The sequence below is a fragment of the Hesperophylax consimilis genome, chromosome 18, assembly GCF_061612785.1.
Source record: "Hesperophylax consimilis isolate HC1 chromosome 18, BYU_Hcon_1.0, whole genome shotgun sequence".
Lineage (NCBI taxonomy): Eukaryota > Metazoa > Arthropoda > Insecta > Trichoptera > Limnephilidae > Hesperophylax > Hesperophylax consimilis.
Window position 1 is genome coordinate 20435331 of NC_142853.1, and position 20678 is coordinate 20456008.

General features: G+C 32.3%; 1 protein-coding gene across 1 annotated transcript in view; it reads left to right on the forward strand.

Moving 5' to 3' along the window:
- The window catches only part of LOC149415472 (acyl-CoA:lysophosphatidylglycerol acyltransferase 1-like), a 677596-nt gene that overhangs the window by 478690 nt on the left and 178228 nt on the right, over positions 1 to 20678 (forward strand). The window lies entirely within an intron of this gene.

The window sequence follows — 20678 nt, forward strand, 5'->3', positions numbered from 1 at the left end:
TAATGGAAACTACCCCCGCAAGGAATTGGGGGTGACGTCACACCTCACTTGCCAAGGCCGGCTAGACTTCAGGCCTGGGCGTGCGATGGCGAAATTGGTAGTCAGTTCTGTCGCTAGGAAAACTTCACTGCTTAGAATATTATGATCACTCTGTTAATTTGACATGCTTTCGTTAATGAGTATTAACAACTCGATCTTGATGACGTGACACTTACAAAAACCATCGCGCGTCCAGGCCTGTACTCTAGCCTGTCTTGTCGCTCGCAGACCGATAAAACTTCAGACAATAACAAAACGGGAATATTATTTTTCTACTTTTCACGAGATGATTGAAATGTGCCGTCCAATCTATCGAACATCTCTAACAATCCGTCAAATAGGAAACTATAATATTTGTTTCCGATCTTAATAATTAATTTATATGCTGTTATCAGAATTTTTGTTTCATGTTTGTGTTATTAAAAAAAAGCATCACAATTATCGACACAGATAATTGTGATGCTTTTTGATTGATACACGATATTAGAATATACTGGACGTGTGTCGAGAGATCAACGCCTTTTACGGCATAACTGGTAGACGAACCTACTTACCTATTTTCCTTTTTTGTGAACATTGCACAAAATCCCAACTGCCCCCAGCTAGTGTGACTATGTTAAACAGCTATTAGATTTAAAAAAAAAATTCTTCAGGACGTACTGAGAGAATCTACAACTCATTTGTCACCGACCGAGTGTTAAGTGCTGTCCATTGCTATTTTAGCGTTTTAAATTACATTTATCGATTGTATTCAGTTATGTACCTCGATTATAATATGTGATACTTGTCCATTCGTTCATATTATTTGTTCGTTCGTTCACCAGTAAAAAATGTTCATTTTCTACTTAATAATAGCGTTTTTAATTTTCCATGTCGAAATAATTTAGGCTTGTTATTTTGTTTCTATTGACCGTCTGGAGCTTTAATGGAGGTTCAATTTTGCACGCAAACTGAGTATTACGCGAATATTAACCTTGTTATTCGCAAAAGATAACTACTTAATCTCTAGACCTACTAAAATTGTAACGATGTTAATACTACCCTAACTCGGAGAAATTGTATTTTAAACAATTATTACCGAAATGTAATTTGAGATTTTTACGGCCAATAAGAGTGTTTACTGATTTATTTTTGGAGTATTATACACACACGGAGATAAATGGTCCTGTTGAAAAAGTGTCAACATGCCAACTTCCTGATAAAATATTAGTCATTCAGAATATATCGAGTAATAAATAAAATAAATATTATGACGGAATGCGATAATACCAGTATTTGTATGAACATGTGTTTCACCGTCCTCATAAACATTTGCTTTTGGCTGATTCTTTGTTAGGAGCTCGCTATTATTTGGCCACAGTCCCATTTTTAATAAGAAAACTAATAATTTAACTAGATTTTTAATAAATTAACAGTATTTCATCATTGTTTAGTAATTTTCTCCATGCATAGCCCTTTTAATGGACATTTTAATGTTGTCTGAACGTTGACTAAATAAGGAAGTAGCGCAACACGGCATAATACCCCAAAAACTATAAAATTATTACTGATTTTAGTTCGCAGAAATTTGTTCTCCTTGTTTAAACACAAAGGATTTTCTTCATTACTACTTCGTTAATCACTAATATATTTTTAGATTCATGTCATGGAATGCCCCGAAAAGATTAAACAATAGAAGTACATTCTTGGCGTGTCCGTGAGCCCAACTTAAGGTCCATTTTTCTTTACTTCTGATGAAATATAGTGCACATTATCCCCGGACACCCTGTGTAGGTATAGATCACTTTTTTAGATATTGTGTTCAGCTTTAGAATATACAGCATGTATATTTATGTAAGTAAGTATTTATCATTTTCCGAAAATTTATTTAATAATCGATAAATCACCGTACACCTACACAAGTTTGACATCATCGTAGGTATTAATAATGATTGCTTCCCCTAAACAAACAAAAACGCGTTAATAGATTACTGATCGTGGTCATTAAGAATATAAATACGACAGTTTTATCTTACGATCAACATTTGGAACCATTAACGCTTTGGATAAAAAACCTTTCTAAAATGTGGTTTTGATTCATTACTCAAACTGATTGAAAACAGTTGACGGAGATTTGAACGAAAAAAAACAGTAATTTAACGGAAACTAGTAAGCTCATCATTGTTTGTAAATAAAAACAACACATTTGACTATCATGTTTGCTTGCTTTGAAGCTCAAACCTGAAGTAGGGGAGAGATGGCATGAAGAGGCCCCTTTTTTTCTAACCGTCGTATATTTTTATGAAAGTGTAGGTATTTATAGAAAAATACGCTGCTGACAAGAATTGTACTTATTAAGGTAAAAGTTTCTTTAAAAAGTTCTCTATTAATCATTTTGAAATGATAACATTTTTTAGTTTGAAAAAAACATCAAAATTTGGCTCTTTCATAACCTGTGTGTAATGAAAAGTTGTATGCAGTATTGTGAGATCTAGGTAGATGGTGCGTAGGTATAATTAAAATACGGAAAATCTAAAAATAAAGAAAAAAATCCTAATCGCAATTTAAGCAAAAAAAAAGTTGTAAAATCTTTAATGACACTGAATTTGTATCCATCGAGACGGCTCCTTCAGTGCCAATCGATCTTGCGATCGGGTCTTTGTACCCGAATATCCATGTTGGTAATACAAAATTATGTAAATAAATCAGATACTAATCATTTTTTTTTAATTTGTACCAAAAACAATATTCCAATCGTATTAATTAACGCAGCAATAGATTATTCACTACAGATTATTTCGTAAGTCAACAAAGATAACGAACGCATAATTTTTACTTTTCGTCTGCCAACTGTCAAACGACTGCGGATCTAAGGACAGTATTGCTACTAAGGTCGATAATACCGAATGCGTTTTGGGTGCTACCAGCCCATTCAAAACCCGGCTCCTCTATGCCACTTCTCCCCTATTTTGACGGATTGAGAGGTCGCCGGCTCAAAACCTGACATGGGGAAATAAATTTAATTTAATTAATGTGATTAATTCATATTTCACATAAAATACCACGTAGTATGTTTGCAGCACGATTATGCAGATAACTTCAGTATCACATACTGACCCTCGGATTCCTACTAATCCCTCATACCTTTTTCCTTTTCAGAACTTCCTCCCTTTCCTTTCCTTAAAAAGGCCCCCACATAGCATCTCCAAAGATGACATACGCCCTGAGTGAAATTATTTACATCACGTCCTAGAGGCACACTGGAGTGTTAATCTAATGTAAAAACATCCCTTCTCCTTCAGTCTCACAAAATAAACCAATTGATAGTCCACCTGGCCTTCTGGCAGTTGACACTATGGCATGTGGGAATTTTAGCCAAAATTTATACACTACTTTTCTGTTTTATTTTTTTATATTAGTATTAGTTTCCACCAATACCAGATTACTACAAGTCGGGATTTTTAACTACAAGCAATAATTATTAGCCTGAAACACTCATCCACATTGAAAAATCTCCTGACTTTCGATTTCCAGTCAAATCAAAAGTCAAAGTCAAATCGAAAGGACACGGGTTCAAGTCCCGTTGGCGTCATGTATCTTTTATCAGGAGATTTTTCAATGTGGATGAGTGTTTCAGGCTAATAATTATTGCTTGTAAAATAATTGTTACCCTTTCTGCTATGCATAAAAAATCTTGTCTTAAACATTAGTTTACGAAAAAAAAAAAAAAAAATACTATTATAATTTCTCCTCATTGCTTAGAATACTAATGGAGGGAAACAATGTGGATTCTTCAGTAAACATTTTCAATTTATCACTCAATAAATGTAAAACATTATTGCTGGAGCACTTCAGTTATGTTTCATGTGATCTTTGGTCTTTATATTATACTCGGCACTGTTTAATTACTCTATTTAGACTTGTTATACAGGAGACATTCCAGAGATGCGAGCTTGCTCGCTGACAATACACACAGATATTCACTATAGACACTTGACAATAATAATAGTGATGTGACATATACAAATTTAACTTAATAAAAAAAACTGTTAAAAAGGGTTAACGTAACGTCCGTTATAATCTACGCGTTCGTAAATGGCGTTAATTTAATCCAAATATAATATTGGATTTAATCACCGATACAATATTGTATTTATAAGCCTTTCTGGAAAGAATCATGTTTTTATTCATTCATTCGGACAAAACTATTTATTCATTTATGTACGAGCGCAAACAAATAATTCGTCTCAAAAACTTTAAAGCATAACTTGCAAAAAGTGTATTTTCACTAAACACGCCATCTATGAACGCGTAGATTATAAAGTACGTTATTTTTAACCTTTATAGTAATATTACTGTACATTATTTTATATGTAAAAACCCCTAAAAAGAGCGTTAAAAAATAAATATATATGTGATCATGTAATGGAACTAACGGATTCTTTAGCAGACATGTTAAACTTGGTTGGTTAAAAACTGTATATTTGCAAAATATATATAATGCAAGCTATTTAAGACACCACAAAATTAAACTTGCATACCCAAAATTAAATTCGAAATCTAACTTTGTTCAAATGAATGTGGAAATGAGACACGTTAAAAATACACTTCATTTTGATCTAAATAATTTATTTAAAAAAGTTCGACAGTTATATTTAACTGACTAAATAACGTTAGTTAATAAATTTGAAGTTCGGCAGTTGTATTTAACTGACAAAATAACGTTAATTTATAAATTTTAAGTTCGACAGTTTTATTTAACTGACTAAATAACGTTAATTAATAAATTTGCATGTTAAAATATTTAATCTTCTACCATATGTAATTATGAAAAAAACTGGCCAAAATCGTGGGACATGACAAAAACGCAATCTACAAACTTAGTCGAAAATGCTCAAATCTTATATTGTTAGTTCTTTCCGATATATTTCTCTCTAATCTAAGTATTATTACCGTATATGTTAAAAGTATTATAAACGTTCTTATTAAATTAATATTATATTCTCAGGTATTAATTTAATACGATTAGTTGAGGAGCGTATTAGTCACCGTAGTTAAATTCGTCCGGATCGTTTATTTCCTCTCAAACCGGGAGTGTTGATAAACATAAAACATTAACGGGAGGGGCTGGTCGGATAATTTAACAAACTCAAATGGTTTATCTTCCCGTAAATAACTTATTAGTTTCACAACAGTGAAGTTGGTCTAATCCCTGCTTATCAGATTGCCAGCGCACACTTTATTATTTAACAGGGATCCTGTCACAATCAAATCGCAGTGCAAAGTGAGAAATTTATTATACACTTCATTTAGTTTTATGAAGAAGTTTATAATGTTTTTTTTGTAAATTGAAATTTTTGAAAGAAGCGAAGATAGCAGTCTACAATGGAGTGTTGCTACCAATCCTAATGTATGGCAGTTAGGCATCGAACTGGCAGAAGAAGTATGAAAATAACCTGAATGCTGTAGAAATGAGATACTTGTGGCATGTATAAAACTTTGTATGACGCCGTTAGAAATGTGGAGATCTGGATAGGATGCAAGGCTGATGTGAGGGTCAAGTTTAAGATTAAGGCGAAGCTTAGTGCCAAATAACTATTTTGATTAATCTTTATAACGAATTGGTGTACATTATGAATACCAAAAAATATGATTTAGATAAATTGAAAGTTTTCCTATTGTTTCGCTTGAGTAGAATACAAATAAAAAATTAAATTACTCAATAAAAAATATAAATGTAAACTACTAAAAACATATATATTTTCAATAGAAATGTATGAACGCGTAAAGGAAACAACTTTAAAAAATACAGTATTATAGCTAGAATTATCTGTGACAGTTTCACTTGATAAACTTTTTTACTTTCTTAAAAAATCGAATGTTTCTAGACTCCGTTTTTCAAGCGATTGCCTATTACCTACAATATACTGTATACCAAGAATATACACTTTTTTGGCTTGGAGCTTCCTCTTAAGAAAGGAACGCTTAGATGGTTTGGATATGTAGAGCGGATGAACGAAGAAAGGAACATTAAGGGGACACAAGACTTTAATAACGAGGGTTTGCTCGAGACTACATTTTAATTAATTACAACGAATTCGTAACTATAATATTTTCTTTTTTCAGACCGATACCCGCGGATTAAAGTTATTAATATTTTAGATTAATACTATCAATATACTTTACGTAAAACGGTAAAAATTATAAAACGTTTTTCAACTGTAAAATTAGAGGTAAGCACTTGATTTTATTTTTTTGGACGATGGATTAGTAACTCCCCGAGGGATCCAATTAGAAACATCTGAGATTTTAATAAAACGTTTATCAGAATTGATTAAAATAAAATAAAAAAATATAAGAAATATTAAAATAAAAATCAATTTTCTAGGCCTGCTAGGGCAAGTTCGACCGTGGGTCCGTCCAATATGCCGGGCCGCGCGCTGATAATTTTTGTACACGCTGTCTTCAGTTACCTCACGCTTTATTTTATTTTAGATATATACTTTATCTAGAGAATTTGCTAGGGCAAATTCGACCGTATTTCCGTAGAATACCACGGGGCCGTGCATCGCATTATTTTGTATGCGCGTTCTTCACTTAGGTAGTTAAGAATCCGGCTTTATTTTAGGGTATTATGTTATCTTAATGGTAGAGGAAGTCGGGAATGTCCGAGGTAGATATGGATCAGCTGAATCAAAAACTGAGGTCGGATCATGCGAAGAATCAGAATAACAGAAGAGTATGTATGAATGTAAATGAAGCGAGGCGTGTGCTAGATCAGTTGTGTGGTGTTATTTCTTCTCTGCCTACCTATACGGAAAACGCCATGTTGATTAGTTATCTGTTGCGCCGATTGAAAAAGTAACGACCCGTTGGATCTACTACCTTTTTTTAGTTTTTTTTTTAAATTTAATTTTTATATTTTTAGTCTATGCCTCACAAGCGCTCCTGTGTGTACATTGTAAGTATAGGGAAACTATATCGACAGCCGATTGGGCAGCGTTGTGAGGTGGGTTAGTGTACGGTCTGTGGGAAGGGATTTATTAATGCGGATCTTGGAGAGGCCCGAATTATATAAAGGAGGGGGGACAAGAGTCAAAAAAGTTTCGCCTCACACGTTTTCATAAATAAAAAAATCTGTGGCGGGCGGGCACGTGGATGAGCGGCGTAAATTTGATTTTTATACAAATCTATTCTGAGATTGATGAAATCTTTCACACTTGGCCTTTTAACCAAGAGGAAGGTCACTTTCTACGTCAGATTTTGAGAAATCGTTCCTTTTCCAGAATGTTTGTACTTCTTGAAGCAATTTTGCACATCTGACGTCCAAATAAAAGGGAAATTCCTGCTTACATCTGATTTAGAAAAATTCAGGAGAATTCAGCTGATTCTTGTAAAAAGTAGGTATGTCAGTAAAAAGACATGTCACGGTCAAATTCTTATGCCGGATGTTAAGGGCGGGTTGTTTCGGAGAATTTGAACAATTCATCAAATTTCAACGTTTATTTCCGGGTTCTGTGAAAGTTCTATTCAAGTTCTGTTACTATATCATTATAGGCTAGTTGCTTGAAAAAACTGAAATTAAAACAGAACTTGAAAAAATCTTTCACAGAAATTGAAAATGAATGTTGAAATTTGATGAATTGTTCAAATTCTCCGAAACAACCAGTCCTAAGAGTTGGAATAACAGATGCATTGTATGCACGTAAACATGACCTTACTGTATATGCGCTCTGTAGCTGGATGTTTTTAAAACATTCACAGTTTTTTGTTGTTGTTTCGGTTTTCTAAAGATGCGTTGAATTTGTTGCATTGTTTTTACAGATGTGAGGTCTATTTGGATTGTGACGGATTGTATAACTATATTGAAGCGTCGTGAAATGTTTGTTTCTTTGAAATTAACACACTTCAACGCAATCAAAATTTAGAATTAAAACACTTCAATACTATCACAATCTGGAATTAAAACAATTATTTTATACATTTTTATGGTTGATGTGTGAGTTTTTTTGTTGGATATGTATAGATTTTTATGGTTGATGTGTGAGTTTTTTGTTGGATATGTATAGATTTTTATGGGTATTATTAGTTTTATGGAAATTTGTTGTTTATATATAGTTTATAGACCTATTTATAGATTTTTATGGATGTTGGATATTTATGGGTGTTGTGAGTATTTTGCAATTCGTAAATATTTATGAAGATTTATGGATATTAAATGGATAATTATGGTTATTGTCGGAAAATATGTGATATCATGAAAATTCTTTTGGATGCTGTGAATTTTATTGAATTTCTAGGATATTTATGGATTTTTTTAAATGATTTATTTATTCAGTTGTTTTTTACATTTGTATTTTACATAGTATACAAAACTTAGATTGATTGTATTGTGGTATTTGTGCATATTATCTAATGTGGTCAACTTTTTCAGTTCAGATTTCAGTGTGGCAAAATACAAAACGCGGTAGAAAATCTATAAATGGTCATGGTGTCAAGAAGACGAAGAATCTTTGCGATGAATTATTTTGTTATTGAAGAGTTAATAGTGTTGTATGGAGTAAAATTACCTGAATACCAACACGCTTGGTAATTATTCTTCAGTTTAAAGATTTCCACATTTGCTTTAATAATAGTAATGATATTTGGATGCTTTGTATAGCGCCGTCTTTGTGCTAAATTACCTCAAGGACGCTATACAAATATAAAGTATATAATATAAAATGATTTTTCTTTGGTGATAGTGTGCGCATTGTGGCTTGGTCGAGCAATAAAATTGTTTAATTTCTTTGTTTTTACTACTGATATAATAAAGTAATGTTTTTTTACTTTTTTGCAGGTAAGTTTCGATATATATCATACTATATACGCCCCTATCTCATCCATTTTCCGGAATTTGGTAAGTTTTAAAAACCTTTTTGACTGTTTGAATTTTAAAATTTTAAAAACACATCATGTAATGTATGCCAATGTAGTGTAGAAGCTGGAGTATTATTGTAACGGGTAAAGGTCGTACACAATAATGATACGTGATCTTGTAGTGATATTTATTGGGGAGCTGCTATTAAAAAAAATGAGGAACAATCCTAGTATGCATCGCCTTTTATAGCATCTCGCAAGTATGCTATCTCGCTTGCACTTACACACATACATACAAACATCCCACATAATAACTTCGATTTAGAAATAATTATAACATATTATAACACATTCAGATCTGAGATTATGATTGACTCTAGAATTTAATAGTTTAAACATTCAAGTAGGTATCTGAAACACACAATGTAACATATTTTTAACAAAGTAAATAAATTTGAGATTTATTAGTAAAGACCTATTAACGTCTCAATTCATTCGGTTCTCGTTTCTGAAAACAATTAAAATACTACATATTTATTGAGTATCTTCTAATAATCGTTTGAATTATTCAAGTATCGGATGTCACAGGTTGAATTTAACATTTAGGGATCCTGTTTCCCGTGAAACTTGAGCAGCGACACTGCGTGACTGTTCGACTGGGTGACTGGGCGTGGGTTCTAAATAATTCCCTCTGACCACAGAACAGAAACACTCGATACCTCCGACAGGTGCTAATGAAAGACTTTCTGTTATAATTTACGAGACATGAGACATTCCTTCTTGGTATTGTAGCAACACCTAACGCCTCTCTAGGACCCAAGTACAAGAAAATAGACGAAACGCACAACTTTCATTAGTTCCTCCGCTTTGAAAGTCCGCACAGTTTGCTCGTAGCTCACCGACGGTCGGTTTGCTTCCATGCATTTAATCCCTCATGTTTCTATTATCTATGGTCCTAACATCCTTTATATCAGCAATAAAACAAAATTTAAAAAAAATATTTTTCAATAATTTTGTCCAATTCGATCAGTTATGCTAATATTTCAACCTCCTGTGTCGTTAATTTAAGTACCTAAGTTTAATTATGTACGAGTTATATCGACCCTTTATACTTACGAAAAAAATTTGTGCGCCCTCTGATGCAACGATTCAATAGAAATCTTAAGTAAACATTACAAACTATGCATAATATATAAATAAAAATGTCCGTTTATTAAAAATTTCCGAAATTTCTTTACCGATTGCTTTGAAAATTTAACACAACATTGCATTCGAATACGCGAGTGTTTTTATATATCTTTATTATATAAATGTCACCTGTGACAGGTAAAAAAAAATCCTCATTTGTTGGACGTAAGCAACACTCGCTGACGTAGTACGACTAGTTACAAAAATATTCGAAAATACAGCCATGTTGCCCTTATATAATTCATTTTTCCAGAAAATTACATTTTAATTTCTAATTTTAATCACGCTAAATACCATATAATTATATAATAATATAATAATATATATTATAGCTAAATACCATATAATTATATAATAATAATATAATTGTAATCTTAATCGATTAAATTAGGAAAGTGTTAAGTTGTTGTTGTTTTTTTTTCTATTTACAGCTTAGATTATCTTTTGAATCATAGATTGCCCTACAATATTACAAGATTTTGGTCTTTGTTGTGGAAAGCCGTTATTGCACTCTAAATAATAAGCCTCACCAATATTTACATTATTTCATCATGTTGTATTAAGGCGATGCCATACGTAGTAATGCAAAATTATGTGTTTTTGGTTTGAAAATTTGGTCGCCTAGAAATGTTTCAGGTGCTTTAATTAAATACTGCGATTTGAATACATCTTGGCCTTTGAAATAATCGAGTATTTTTTAGATAAGTCCTTTTATAAGCCCAGAAAAAAATAATATAAAAAGCCTATGAAAATTGCTTTAACGTTCAAAATCTCCTACTTACGAACCCATTTTCTGTTATAATTTTATTGTATAATCTGGCAAATTAAGTTATTTATAAAATGATTGAAAAAAATATTAAATATTTATGACTTAACATCCACAAAATAAAACAAAAGGCACTTTTTGGCCATGTTTTTTTCTTGCATAAATCAAAACAGGCGGATGGTGTTAAGCGGGAATTTAAACCTTATCGCCATCTACGTAAGGGTTGTTATTGATTGTGGCTCAATTTAAAATATTACACGACGTAGTGCATCGCCTTAAGCGATATATTCTATATTATTATATTTATTATCACACTTATAAGTTAGTGCTGTTTGATTATAATATCGACACAAGAAAATACTTTCCCGTCGTAAATGTATATTATCGTTTTAACTTCGTTTAATACATTTTCCATCTGATATTATTGCCGCTCGACTGTTTGAAAAAATCTCGAGTTCAATTTCACGGACAATTAAACTTTTCCTTCAGATCAGTGGCGTGCCGCGAAAGGTCTGGCCCGGGCAATCTTTGACCCCGACCCATCAACCATTTGAATGACCATCTATGATTTATCGTCCTGGTTTTGTGTAAATAAATGTAAAAGTTTGAAAGGCAGGAGTATTGATGGAGGTTATATTTCACGTCACCGACTAGATGACTATTCTAGCCCATTTCTGTTTTTCTAGAGATCAGCTTTAGAAGTATTTTTGACTGATCTAAGGAATACGTACGTGTCTACCTAGCATTTGTAATTATTAATAATAATATTTTTATTTAATAAATTTGCAACTATTAACATGTAAATATATGAATACATAACAATTAGATAAAGTTGAAGATTCTCATAACCTGCCTCACTAGGCTATTAAGGCTAGCTTGTGTTGAGGCAGTCATTTTAATAGTTTAAATACTGGTGAGTATACCTACACTAATTTTATAAATTATTCTACAAATTCAACACTAACTTTTAGTGTACATTTGAAACTTTGCAGCAAGGACGAGCAGTAGCTGACTCAATATTTATACACAGAATTTTAAACAATGATATTGACTGTACCGAACTTCTGTCCCTTAATAACTTTAACATACATTTGAGACGTACACGACATACAGTGCTATTCCACACGCTTAATTATAAAACAAATGCATCATCTTATGCGCCAATTAACCGAGCTCTTCATACTCAAAATAATATTTGTCTTAACTCTAACATTGAAATTTTTTCGGATTCACTGCCCAAATTTAAACGTGGAATCATGTCAATAATTTAAACAGTTCAATGTGCATACATACAGACACACACACTAACACATACATTACACACGTCACACACACACCCATATACTACACTCGTCACCTGGAAATTAAGGAATAAACATACCACTTAAGGCGATGCACTACGTCGTGTAATATTTTAAATTGAACCGCTATAAATAACAACCCTTACGTAGATGGCGATAAGGTTTAAATTCCCGCTTAACACCATCCGCCTGTTTTGATTTATGCAAGAAAAAAACATGGCCAAAAAGTGCCTTTTATTTTATTTTGTTGATGTTCAGGCATAAATATTTTTTTTTTTTTCAATTAATATTATAAATAACTTAATTTGCCACATTATACAATAAAATCATAACCGGAAATGGGTTCGCAAGTAGGAGATTTTGAACTTTAAAGCAGTTTTCATAGGCCTTATACATTATTTTTTTCTGGGCTTATAAAAAGACTTATCTAAAAGATACCCGATTATTTCAAAGGCCAAGATGTATTCTACTTGCAGTATTTAATTAAAGCATCTGAAACATTTTTAGGCGACCAAATTTTCAAACCAAAGACACATGATTTTGCATTGCTACGTATGGCATCGCCTTGGAAACATATCATAGGTACACAACATGAAGTATCTTATTCCTGTATATTGTTTCATCTCTGTAAATCGTATACTGTTTGTTTCTAAAATACAAAATAAAATAAAAATAAATAAAATAATATAAACACTCAATATTAATAAATTTAATTTTAATTTTTTAATTTGGAATATTGAAAAAGTTATTTATTTTTTTTACTTCAATCATTATGTAGATTCATCTCCCGAAGTTAGTGCACCTTACCCCCGGACACCCTGCATAGGATTTAAACATGTGTCCTTTATTTTATATATCTATATGATTATAATTATATTTTCGAACCCTGCTTGCAATCGTATACTCGAACCGTGTACGTTTAATGAACTCCGCCGAAAGTTTCGATCAAATTCTTGCGGTTGCCTCTCCATGAGCCAAATATTCTAAACTTCCCCGGGACACGGAGCGTAATTAAGGTAGGTACCTACGTACCCAGTTTACCTACAAATTTCAGCGGCGAATAATGTACCAAACTACTAAATACTTTGCTCAACTACCCACCATTTGAGATGAGCAGACGGGCAAAAATGTCCGCGTCGCCAATTTGTCAGGCACAGATGGTTAGGTGCAACTTACAACAACAATAATTTGAATGTACGTTGACTAACTAAGATGAAAACTGCGAAAATTTGTTTATTCGTAATCCAAAAATATAAGATATTTCAAATATGGAATACAAATAATCGTAAAATATATAATGCTAGCTGACGTGTACGTGGAGGTTATCCTTAGGAGATAGTTCCTAATTACCCAATAATTAGTATGTAACAGAATACTATATATGTACAACTACACATATAGATAATCCAGAAGTTTCAATTGTTCCTATTAAAAATATATATATACTTACCTATAGCATAAGGGTGTTCTAGTTTTCTTATAATTAGTGTAACTCGCTCACCAAGCACAAGAACCAGTTTCTTTATTGGTGAGATTGCGAACATAAATATATTTTGTTACTATATAGACATATATATTTCACTTTTCTGTGGGCCTTTTTAAGATATACAATTCCGTAGTACATTATTTTGATGTATCTAATAAGGTTTAGCCAGCGATAGCAATGTAAGTTGCCGAAAATATTTTTTTACGACTTTATTACAAAACATCGACATTCTCTCCTTTCTAAAATATATAATATAAGTGTATTATATATTTAAACTTTCCTGAAGAACTTCTCTAAATGGTAGTGAAAACCGTTGCGTAGTTTAGAAGAACTATGTCCACAAACAGAAACACGGATAGCAACTTTATTTTATACTATTTAAGAGAAAGATACTCTCAGTATCGCCTTGTTTGGTGACAAGATATACATATCCAGGTATTTCCCCATCTCCTTCCCCTCCCCACCACCTTCCGCCTCACAAAATACCCCAATTGGGGATGCACACAGGTGGCCTTGAGGAAGATGCTGTGTGGAGTATATTTCTGTGAAAAGATAATTTCTCTCAGGGTCTATGTCATATATGGGGATGCTGTTTAGAGGGTATTTCAGAGTAAAGTATGGAGCGTTCTAAGGAAACAGATAGTTTCCTCCTTTAAAGTAAGCTACTTTTTATAAAAATCATTCTAGATCCCCAATGTCCAGGCATACAGGGTTAGTATCCAAGATCCATAACAAGTCCAACAGAATTCAGGTCTAAACTAAAAACTTACCTTTTTAAGCTGTCGTACCCTTTAATTAAATATACCATTCCTTAGAGAAAGTCCAGTTATATTCAATTTTACAATTAAGTCCTAAATCCTGTATCTAAATTTCGCCAATAAACAATTAGATAATGTTAATTAAGTGTTAATCTCAAGTGACCTACCAGGTAAGTATTGTACTGTATATTTTCTCCATAAATAGTTAAGTAATAATATAAATCACTTTAGAAATGTATTATAAGTTTGTACAGCGCCCTTGAGGTGATTTTGCACAAAAACGGCGCTATACAAGTAATCCAATTATTATTATTATTATTATTATTAGTAGGCAGAATGCGAGTGTGTACATGTTGTTAGTTATATAACTGGATTACATCTCATCTCCACCAATTGGTGCTGCTGCAAAAATTTATTAAGAAAAGGAAAAAAAAATTATAAGAGAAATATTACGATGAGATGGAGTGAACAATGAACATGCGTCTTGATGATTCCCATGTTGTAAATTTGGGTCGATTATCAACATGAACGTCAATATTATCACTATCGGAAACATTTTAAGCGAGTTTGAAAGTAATCATCAGAGTCTGTGGCTGTTAAACTTGTGTATCTCCCCCGCTACACAAGTTACCACTAAGTCGCTTCCACAAATTCAACAATGTATGGAGTAGGTACTAGAGTGGCAGTATCGCCCTGGTGAAAAACACCACCAATCAGAATCGAAACGGCTTTGGTGACATGATCTGAATAACCGGGTACTTCTACACCCTCCTCTTCCCCGTCTCCTTCCCTTCTCACTACCTTCAGCTCCACAACATAACTCATTAGGGTATGCCATAGTCCCACTGGCTCTAGACGGTTATAAACAATAATTATTATTTTTAATGATAAACTAATGTTTATAAGACAAGGTTTTATGCATAGCATAAAGGATAACAAATAATTATAAGCAATAATTAGTCGCCTGAAATAACAATACAAATTGAAAATATCTCTCGAGTAAAAATAAAAATTGTTATCCCTTATGCTATACATAAAAACTTGTCTTATAAACATTAGTTTATCATTAAAAAATAATAATATTTGACAAGTCAAAAATATTTCACCAATAAATGAAGATATAATATGTCTTGACGCCATCTAGTGAGAAATTTAGCACTAATAAAGCCTTTCCTACAAAAATAAAGTTAGTTGTTTACAGGTGGAAAAAATATAATATGCAGTAATTGTTGATTGAGGTACTAGTACATTTTGAATCATTTGGCGGGTTGGGAATAAGCTGACATAGCTCAGTGGTTTCAGAGCACCTGACCGGACATCAAAAGGCGCGGGTTCAATTCCCGTTGGCGGCATTTATCTTTATTCGGGAGATATTTTCAATTTGTATTGATATTTCAGGCGACTAATTATTGCTTATAATTATTTTTTATAAACAATAATGTTTGTGTAGTATAGAATTCTTATGTTTTGATTTTGACCGTGACTATTTAATTATTATCGAATTTTTACGTTATTTATTTATGTATTGCATCTCACTATACATAAGCGATGTTTTTTCTCATCAAAATTAAACTCACTAGGGCTAAGCCTGTATCGAGGCTAACAATTTACATTTTAGTGAAACAAAAATAGAGTAATCACAAACATAAAGCTACATACAAACACAAAATATTTAAAAAATAAAAATATTTATTAGATGAGTTACTAGACGGGTGATTTGACAGTATATTGTAACAATATTTGAACCATAGCTACTTATTAATCATTATACCCAACATAAACAATGTAGATATAAATAAAGACAACTAGGGTGACATTCAGTTTTTAGCAAATGGGACTTATGTAAAATCTTATTATTTAAGAAAGGACAAGGATGAAAATATTTTTAAAGACATTATTATAAACTCTGCGTTAGTGACCTGTGAAAAAATCACTGGACTCCTGATAATTTTTTTTTTAAATGTAGGTTTAATGTATAATTTTGTATTTAAATATTAGAAAAATGCCACGGAATCGAACCCTAATCATATGCTTAGAATGAAACTATGCTGACCATTACACACCAACTATGAACGACGACATAAATTAATTATTGAAATTTACTGAAAATAAAAATTATGTATTTTTGAATAAGAATTACGTATTTTTGAATTTTAGAGTGTTACGCATTCACAACCGAAGTTATATTGTTTAATAATAATAATTCATAATATGTGAAGTGGCATAAAAATATAAAAATGATAATTCTGATATTAACGTTCCGTACGTTATTTATATCCTACATAAATAATATTCAACGAATATTATTTGAAAACCACATTTCGGAAACTCTGTAACAAGGAAGTCTTTCTCAACGAGGTCGAGACAGGCACCACAAAAATTCTTAGAATCAAATAAATAAACAGATATTATGTTAGGTTGGTTATTTTATTTATGGTTTATATTTTTTACTAACTAAAAATTGTCGCTTTTGTGGAGAACTAAGAACTACGATTCTCAAAGTTGGTGATAAAATAATAATTAATAAATAAGTTTATAAATACATTTTTACTAGTATTAGACTTGCTAATACTAATGTATGCAATGGATGGTGTGCCCCGATTCCCCATGCATTCACCAATAATGGTTAATATTATGTAATAATTCTGCCCATTCATCACGATAATTGCACACCTAATAGGTAGGTCTTTGAATGGATTCAGCGAAAATTATATGGTCATTTGCTGCCCGCTTGTATAAACACGTTATCATATTAATTATTTTAAACCGAGGTGCGCAATAATTTTTAAAATATGAAAAAGCTGAAAATATTTATGGTGGATGATTTAAATTATTTTAAAAGGTTAAGTACCTACATAAAGGGTAACCTGTTGGTATCTTTCAACTCTACGCACGAAGAAAACTTACTTTTCATTTATCAAAAATCTGGTCAAATTATTCGTTTTCCTGATAAAAACGGGACTGCAGGCCTTTAACGAATGTATTGACAGAGTTCCTAAGAAAGTATCAGTTAAAGGCGAATGTTTTATGAGGACAGCGGAACACGTGTTCATACAAACATTGATATTCATATACTGATATTGTCGCATTCCGTTATCATATTTGTTCTCAATATATTCTGAATGACTAATGTTTTATCAGAAAATTGGCATACATCACTTTTGTTGTGATGTTTACTCTGTTATAATTGTTCCAGAGAGAGGTTGTAAGTACGTCATCGACGATAGCCCGGTTCCTTCTCGCACACCTTGTGTGAAAAGAGAAAGAATATACCAAAACGATGACGTCACTTACGACCTCTCTCTGGGACTATTCTACTCGTTTTTAGAGGTCGGAAAGCACCGCTAACGGCCCTCCACAAAAGCGATCAAATTCTTGTTAAAATATTTAAAATTGAAAATGCATTCCTGCTGTCCTTACAGAAGGGAATTTCTCCATTAATTTCTATATTTCAAATAATTTTTTCGATTTATAAATTATTTTTTTTTCCATTTATAAAAAATATTACAGTCAATAAATACTATACCAATAGGTTATTTTCACAATTTTTTTTACTCTCAAAAAAAATTACTATATTCGGTATTTTTATTTTATGTTTATGTTGACGAATATATTTTCTATTACGATTTAAAATGTACCTTTTTCGATTTTCCGCTAAAACGACATGTTCGTTTTTAATCGTTGGTTCGGCGGCTTTGGGGTCATGCCAGGAGACGTTGGTGACAGCCGTCTTACCAGACATTTGAATTTTCTATGTCATAATGCACGGAGAAAAATGAGTATTGCTGATTTATTTTTGTTAACACGTGTTGCGACGTCGCGTTAAGACATTCATTTTTAGCTAAAAGTTTAACATGAAACCTATTAATTCATTCGTTAAGAGCTTGCAGTCCCGTTTTTAACGGGATTTCGAATAATTTGTAGAGATTTTTATTAAATTAGCAATATTTTAAAACAGAAAGTTTTTAGGCATTTCGAACCGTTTCCGAATTTGTGGTTTTATGTCGTTTTTAAAATCAATAATTATCATTTAAAATATTTTATAAACAATTTTATTACAATGATCTGAATCAGAAAAATAATCTTCCACACATTTCCAACGGTATCGCTGAAAATACCCCATTATTATTAAACCAGAAAAAAAACCTTTTTAAATAAGCCATAACATTATACATATACGCTGTCAATTCTTATATTTCTTAGATTATAATATACATATATTTTTATTTCACTTTATTTGTAGACGGCAGATTCAAAATACGATTTCCCTGCATAAAATTTTCAAAGCTGCTATTTTCAGTGGATACATTTTGAACAACCGAATTCTGTCAATCTAAAGCTGCATTCTCACCGTTCAAATCCGCAGCCCTTCGACTTTCAACGGTGTAGTTGAACGTTGAATCATCACCGGCTGTTTACCCAGTCCATTGTTGAGCGTAATGGGACAGCGGGCCTGCTCTGCAGTCAGCGGGCGGCCCCGGACCTCGGCGATGTATGGCCGTAATTATTTATCGCCCCTACCCTATTGGAAGGGAGGGACTCTATTATTCAAAACAGCATCCCTGTTTGCCAATTCAAGTGTGCATCTTGGATTGCTGAGGATGCAGCGCGATAATCAAATAATCAAAGCCTAGATATCTATCTACGTATCTGCATATTTAATATAAAATCTTTATTTACGTCATGCCACATGGCATTTATTACAAGGGTTCCGTACGGAACCGAGAAACATGGACACCTCATTATCCATAGCGAGTTCCACGCGTTACGTTAAATGTTCCTCGTGGATATTAATCTTTTCGAGGCTTCTGTGAAAAAAATCTGCACGAAATTTATTCATTCTAAGTTTATGATATTTATTTTTAAAGCATTATATCAGTTTATGTTAAAGGTTTTCTCTTCATACGTATAATAATAGCCGTCTCCTAACAAGAAATAATAATAAATATCGTTTTTTTTAAATAAAAGAAGTAGATCATCATATTAAATCAGTTCTTCATCAATTTATTATTTTTTTCACTTCACCGCAACACTCTCAAATGAGGCTCCCGAAATAGGAAATCGGTGCCTAATTCAGTTCAATGACCGTCAAACGTCAAACGTCTCTTTCGGGAAAATAAAATGATAATATGTTTTATTGATCTTTGATAAATGAATTTTATGAAGTAACGGTACTGATGGGCTTTGCAAAAAGCTGTTCTATTTCAAAAAGGGGAAGGATGTCCACCAATGTAATATTAAATCACACGAACAGTTTTTTGTTCAATAATTAGGGGAAGGTATTGTACCTTGAATACGATTTAAAATTTTGCTCTGTAGCACGCATTGTGTTTATTGTAGGTAAACGTTAACGATAGGCAATATACCTCCATATTTCGACTTCTTAAGGATATAGATAAATTAAATGAAAGTGTGATAGAAACTCGCCCAGCTACTATTTATTAATCATCGACCAACTGTTTCAAGGTCTACTAAAATGCATCCTATGAGGGCCATATTATCTTATAAAATTTTCCGACAAAAAATAAAAGCCATTTGAAAATCATATGACTTTACAACTGACAAATGGGACAGTATTGCTATCTAGTGGTCACGTTTCAAAACCCTATGCTTGCCTAAGCAGTATAATTTTTTCTGAGTGGGAAATGTTAATCTCTTTCAAAATAAAGCGTATTCTAGGTACAACACCCTCCCTTAATGACTTTGATTGATTTTGATCGTTTGTTCGCTGGATTTATTTCCGTATTATCTGAAATCAAACAGTTTCAATTTTTTCTTTGTAAAGATAATGAAATCATTTTTCCTCGTTACACCGTCCCTTTGTACTTATTTCATCATTGGAATGATGACTGTTGACTTAACATTCAACCCATTGGGACAGATTAAATGCAACGGTGAGAAACGTCCCTTATTTGATATTGTCTTCAATTTCGCAGACATTTTTACATTAGTTTAATTGCTTCTTTGATCAACTGTGTGCCTTCGCTTAACATTTCGAAGGGGTAGAGACAATAAAGGGGCTTGCTCTTTGAATAATTTAAGATATTAAAGAAAGGATTCAATTGTATCAAAGAAATGTCAATTATTGTTCATTTCTTTATATTCGAACTTCTTAATTTTTTTCTGAACAATAATAAAAGTTACTATGATGAATGTCTTTCTCAACCCTTAGGGTGATTCTCCACACTGGCGATCAAATTCATAAAAAAATTATTGCGCAATGTAAGGAGCTACAAATAAAAAAATACAGCTCTGTTAGTTTAACATTTATTTATTTATTTATTGCATCTCACTATACATAA